Here is a 6,402-nt window from a genome sequence, read left to right as displayed (position 1 = left end):
GGCCCCAGCTTAGTTAAGGCAGGGGTATTTATGGGTTCCGGTTACTAAAGCAGGGCGGGGGCTCTGGAACCAAAGCAGCGTGGGGGAAGGTTCAGCTCTTGGGCACAGGGGTCTGAGAGGGCTGCACCTGTGCCAAGGCTAACCCTGAGGTGGGACGGCCTTGATTTGTCTCGGCCTCCACAGTGTGCGGCTTTTTTGTTTCTTTACCAAAATATTTAGAAATCCTGTACTGGCCTCAATTATCAGTGGCTTTACGAAGCAGACCAAAAAGTAAACCTGAGGGGCGCCTGGGGGCTCAGTCGGTGACGCGTCTGCCTTGGGCTCAGGTCATGGTCCCAGGGTCCTGAGATCGAGCCCCGCTTCCGGCTCCCTGCTCAGCGGGGAGTATGCTTCTCCCTCTCCCACTCCCCCTGCTTTTGCTCCCTCTCTCGCTGTCTCTGTCCAATAAATAAATAAAACCTTAAAAAAAGAGTAAACATGAAAAGTGTAAAAACAAACTTGCGTTTGGTGTGTTTGAATCACTTGCTGCTGATTATGTCCTCATCAAGGACGTGTTGGTCCTGGGCTGCCTTATTTTGTTGTCACGGTCCGTTTTGTTAAATAGCCGAGGACTTTGCGACTCTTGCAATGTGCTGTTGGCTGGTCACTGGTCTACGTCTGAAAATCTCTGTACGAATTACTAAAGAATGCTAAGAACTGACAGCAGCACCATTTTGATTCGTCCAAATGTTTCCAAGGTTGGAAATAGATCTGGACTCAGTGCAGAGAAGATTAAGACGCACAGAAAACACAGAGGAAATGACTGAAGTGAGTCCTTCCTTCTCATTTGCATGAGAAGTTCTCATGTAAATGAGCGGATGTCTCCAGTTAAAGGCAGAGCTTGGCAGAATGGTTTGAGACAGGATCCAGCTGCATGCTGTCTACAGGAGCTTGAGACCCAGTGACAGAGAGAGGGTGACAGGGAGAGGGTGGAAAAGATCCTCCATCCAGACAGCAGAAACATGGTGTGGCCATACCCATATCAGACAAGAGGGACCAGAAGTCGAGGTGGTTGGGAGAGGCAGCAGAGAGTAAGGGACTGTCTGGCCCATATTCAAGAAGGAAGACCCGGGGCTGTTCAGGAAGCCAGTCCAAAGGGGGTCTGACTCCTGTGAATCTGAAGGTGCTGCTTAAGAGAGATTTTCAGGGGGCCTATCTCTCTCCCCGGGAGGTATGCCGATGGTTCAAACTGGTCCCAATTCCACAGAACTGTGGGTTTCCAGAGGCTGGCCTCTGCAGGCTGAGGGCTGTGTGCTGTGTGTGCCCAAGCTGGCTGGATCCAGGCAGCCAGGGAGCTGAAATAGGACAGCTCTAGAGAGAGGCCCTGTCCTAGGAGCTGGCTACTTGGAGCACCTCATATCTGCCTAATTCCAAAACTTACTCTCTTCAAATGCACCTACTTCCCCCAAAGGCAGAGCCGGAGGAAGCTGCAGGGCCTTGCCAGTATGGGGCTCCACAGGCTCGCTGGGTAACCTCCAATAAGATAGCTGGCAGTGTTGATTGCTGTGCAAGTCAGCATCCCCAGCATGCAGTCAGTCCAAACGTGGAAATCTGCCACTATGGAACAATTTTCAGGGGTCTGCTCCCTCCTTTCAAGAGGTCATACACTTTGTTGGGGGAGGTCAGAACTCCACTGGCTTGTCAGGCCCTGGAAACACAAGGCTGGCTGATGAGTGCATGCCGCACAAGCCTGTCCCACACGGGATGATTCAGCCAGGGACCTGTGCAGTGAAAAGTTCAGGAGAAGCCTGGTGTTAGGAACGGCCTGTGGGGGTATGTGGGATCTCCCCATTTACAATGCGAGCCAACACAAATGCACCTACTTCCTTTGAAGGCTGAGTTGGAGAAGAGCGAGCATCCTTGCCGGGGTGCAGCCGGATTAAGTGTTAGGTAACTCGGTATCATCCCGTAGGAGACGCCCGAGAGGGCTGATAAGCTGAGGAGTCGAATCAGGCAGCCGTTCCAGAGCTGACTGTCACCAGATTAAAAGTGCTGCTGAAGAAATAGTGGTGGGGTTTTGAGCTCAACAGCCAGATGATCGAGCAGGTGAGTGTGGCCTGCTGGTCCTCCACAGGCCTGAAGGGCCCCAGCTAACACTGGCAGGCTAAGGAAGTATGTACTGCCTGTGCACAAAATATGGAGGTCCAGATTGGCAGGAACGTGGAACAGGGCAAGAACCTTGAAAAGCAGGACGCCTGGGTGGCGCAGTGTGTTAAAGCCTCTGCCTTCGGCTCAGGTCATGATCCCAGGGTCCTGGGATGGAGCCCCGCATCCGGCTCTCTGCTCAGCGGAGAGCCTGCTCCCCCCCCCCCTCCGCCTGCGTCTCTGCCTACTTGTGATCTCTGTCTATCAAATAAATAAATACAATCTTTTTTAAAAAAAAGAACCTTGAAAAGCTGGGTCTTGGGAGTGGACATTTGGGCCTAAAGACATGCCCTTTTGTACAAAAATGTGCTTATCTCTCTAAAGGTAAAGATGAAGGAGATTGGACTGATTTCCAGGACACATCTACATGGGCTGTAGGAATGTTCCTAACAAGGACACATGGGAAGTATAATTATAGGGAAGCCATAGACCCAAGGCAAACATTCTGAATGGGGACTGAGTTCTACTGGGTTAAAGAAGTGAAAAATAGTTTGGGTAGAGACCTGCCGGAGGCCAGAAGGCGATGCTCAGGTTTGGAAAAAGAACCTTCATAGCAAAGGATGAATAAGATAGGGGTTAAGACTCAGGGATGAGGGTTCCAATCTTGGGATAGGGTTAGGTTAGGGCCTGTGGGCATGGCAGGCGATACAGGCGGGTCTGAGGTGAGCACCCAAAGAGGCTGACATGAGGAGGTGGCTCAGGGGAAGTGTCAGGCTCCGGGTTTCTGTGAACGGTGATGTTGAATGTGGGGGTGGCCTCAGGGGGGCCATGCAGGTTTCTTCCGCTCTGAGGGTTTTGCGTAGCTCCAAATGGAACGGTTTCCTTCTGGGGGGAAGGCAGAGTCCTGGGGTGTGGCTGGAGGGCTTGGGGGCCAGGTCTCTGGGGATGGAAGCCTGAAAACTCAACCTAGGGTTAGGGTTGGGGCCTAGGGGCATGGCAGGCCTGATCTGTTGGCACTGAGGTGGGATCCCTGGGGCGCTGACTTGAGGGCGGGGGTCAGAAAGCACGTCAGGCTCCAGGTTTGTGGCCAGGGGCCCGCTAAAGGTGGGGGCTGGCTTCCAGGGGTTAGGGTTAGGGACTGGGGCATGGCAAGCCCGATCTGCCGGCCTTGAGGCGGGATCCCCAGGGGGCTGAGTAGAGGGCGTGGGTGGCCGGCGTTCTGAGGTGATTCGGGCTGCGCACCCGCCTGGCATTTAGAGCACTTTCTTGCAGGATTCAGGCTGCGAGCACACAGGACCATGGGTCTGGCGATAGTTTTGGGCAGCATTCTCATTAGAATTGCCCGAGTTCTCAGGAGATTTCGAATGAGACCTCCCAAGCTTTGGAATAAGTTCTCATTTCATATTTGGGTGAAAATCTCATGAGTTCTGCCTGAGTTCTCAAAAGATTTGGACTGAGATCTCATACCTCCTGTGGTGGGAACCGACAGTCAACCCCATCCAGAGGCACACGCTGCAACTCACCAGTGCCTACAGCGACGACAAGCTGCACAGCCCTGCAGTCACTGGTCCCACACTGCATCTCAGCACTGCCTCTAGTGGCCGTCAGAAGCACTGCAAAGCCTTCCGGTGTCTCTCTCACTGCAGCTGACCTCTGCTGTCGGGAACTGACACTGCCCCTCCTTCCAGTGTCCCACACTGGAGGCCATCACTGCATCCAGTGGAGGCAAGCTGTAGTGTTTTGTCTCCTTGCTCCTCTCACGGAGCAGCTCACTACTGCCTCCATTGGTGGTCATCAGCACTGCAAAGTGTTCTGGCAATACTCCTGCTGCAGCTGACCACTGCCTCCAGTGGTGGGAACGGACACTGTTTCTCCTTCCAGCATCTCCCCCTGCAGCTCACACGGCCTCCACGGGTAGGAAATGGCACTGCCACTCCTTGCTAAGTCCTAAACCGCAGCTCGTCCGTGCCTCCAGTGGCGGGACACTTCACGGTCACTCCTTCCAGCGTCTCCCATGACAGCTCAGCACTGCCGACAGTGGAGACAAGCTGCACAGCCACGCTGTCCATGGTCTCTCACTGCATCTCAACATTGCCTCTCATGGCTGTCAAAAACACTGCAAATCCTTCTGGCATTCCTCACACTGCCGCTGAACCACTGCCTCCAGGGGCGGGAACCGACATTTCCATTTCTTACAGGGTCTCGCAGTGCGGCTCAACACTGCCTCCAGTGCCTGCAAGCTGCACTGGCACGTCTCCCAGCAGCTCTTCCAAGCAGCTCGGACTCCTGCACTGCCATCAAGCAACTCTCATCACTCATCCTTCCACGCCTGGAGGCAGTGCTGAACTCCAGTGCAACAGATGCTGAAACATGAGGCAGTTCAGCTTGCCGCCAAGGGAAGCAGTGCTGAGGTGCAGTGGGTGACATACGGGAAGACGTGCCGCCCGAGGGTCGCGACAATGGACGTAGTGGACAGACACAGCGCTAGGTGTGGGAAGGTGAGGCAGTGAGGGTTCCCTCTACTGGAGGCGGTGCTGAGTTGCAGTCTGAGGGAGACTGGAAGACAGGCCAGTGTGGCTTGAGACCAGTGCAGGCAGTGAGCTGCACCGGGAGACACCGGAAGGCCCGGCAGTGCCGGTTCACGCCACTGGAGGGCGTGGTGAGCTGTGGTGCGAGAGTCCCTGGAAGGCGTGGCGATGCTGCTCGCCACCACTGGAGGCAGCGGCGAGCGGCCGTGGGAAACACACCGGAAGGGGAGTCCGGGCAGCCTGCTGGCTCTGGGGGCCGTGGGGAGGAGCTGGGTGAGCGACCCTGAAAGGTGAGGCACTGCAGCTCGTTTTTACAGGACAGAGTGTTGAGCTGAAGACTCTTTGTTTCCCCAGGCTCAAGAGTGGTGGTGACAACCGCTGGAGCTGGGCCCCCACTCAGCACTGTGCCCCGTTGCCCCAGGTTTGCTGGTAATCTGCTGTCAGGATGGTTCAGGAGGGTCCTCCCGGTGGGGGTCTGGAGCCGGGGGAACCAAACTCGACCCGTGGTGCCTTTGGAACCGAGGAGTTGAGTGTTTGTTTGGAAGAGTGTATTTGCTTCTCCAGAAAGGACAAGGGCATTGGCCGGCTTTAGAAGGAAGTGGACGACCACTTAAGAAACAAGCATGTGTCTCTCCTTCTCCCAGGAATCGGAGCAGGTGTGCAGGCGTTAGGTGGGAGGCGCCTGCTTCTCCGCACCTGAAGACCCTTCTTCACTCTGGCTCCACGAGACCTGAAGTTTGGAAATCAGCGTCTGAGTCCGTCAGGCAGCTTGTCCCAGGACGTCAGCGTTCAGAGAAAACAGCAGACCCGTGGGGGCACATCCATGCCAGGATGGGAGGTAAAGCTTCTCTTTCACTCGAAACCTCTTGGCTTTTCTCTTGTTTCCAGTGAAGCCCCGGTGTCACGCTGTAGCAGCTGACAGTAATGTAGTGTGGGTGCCAGAGGTCCTGAGTTTCCCTGCAGGGAGCACCTGGCAGGGGATCTCATTTTCTCTGGTTATTTCTGGCTTACAAAGGTACTTGGAACATCTCTTTCCTAGGAAATCCCTTGGATTCAAAAGGGAATATGAGATGGACTCGGTGTGTGTTTGGGACCTGGAATGCGTTCCTTCGTCGAACAGCGTTGATTCCGTGGGCCCTAGGCTGTGGTGGGATGGCCGGCATCTAGAGTGTGGTGGCTGTTTGTGGTCCGAGAGAGGCTTGGAGGATGGCTCTCCTTTGTCCAAGGGGATGGATCCAGTGGATTCGTCGGTTTTATCCAAAGAGTACAATGAGGGCAGAGGGAACATTCAAAAGGATTCCAAGGAGCCGTGGATGATTTAAAAGGGAAGCTTGACTTTCTAGTTTCACTCAATGGACCATCTAGAGAGTTGGACATGCCGTCCTTTCTCTGCAGTTTCATGTGTGGTGAAGTCAGACGGAGGGTCTTTGGGAATGCTCCTGGATAGAGGCATTCTGGTGGCTTCAAGGGGCTTGGCGTCAGGAACCCTGGGGTGAATTTCAGGGCTTGCCTGATGCTGGGTGAATCAGGTTATCCCAGAGGTTTCCCATTTCCTCCTTAGGAAATTGCTGGCAGGGAATGTTCTGCTTAAAGCAGAACCCTCCTGCAGTGTTGGTAGGCATGTGGGCTGTTGCAGCCACTCTGGAAAAGAGTATGGTGGTTCCTCCAAAAGCTAAAAACGGAACAACCCTAGGATCCAGCCATTGCCCTCTAGGTATTTCCCTCAAGGGCACAGAAATGCACATTCAGT

The sequence above is a fragment of the Martes martes genome, assembly GCF_963455335.1.
Source record: "Martes martes genome assembly, chromosome: 8".
Taxonomy (NCBI): Eukaryota; Metazoa; Chordata; class Mammalia; order Carnivora; family Mustelidae; genus Martes; species Martes martes.
This window is presented reverse-complemented; position numbering follows the sequence as displayed.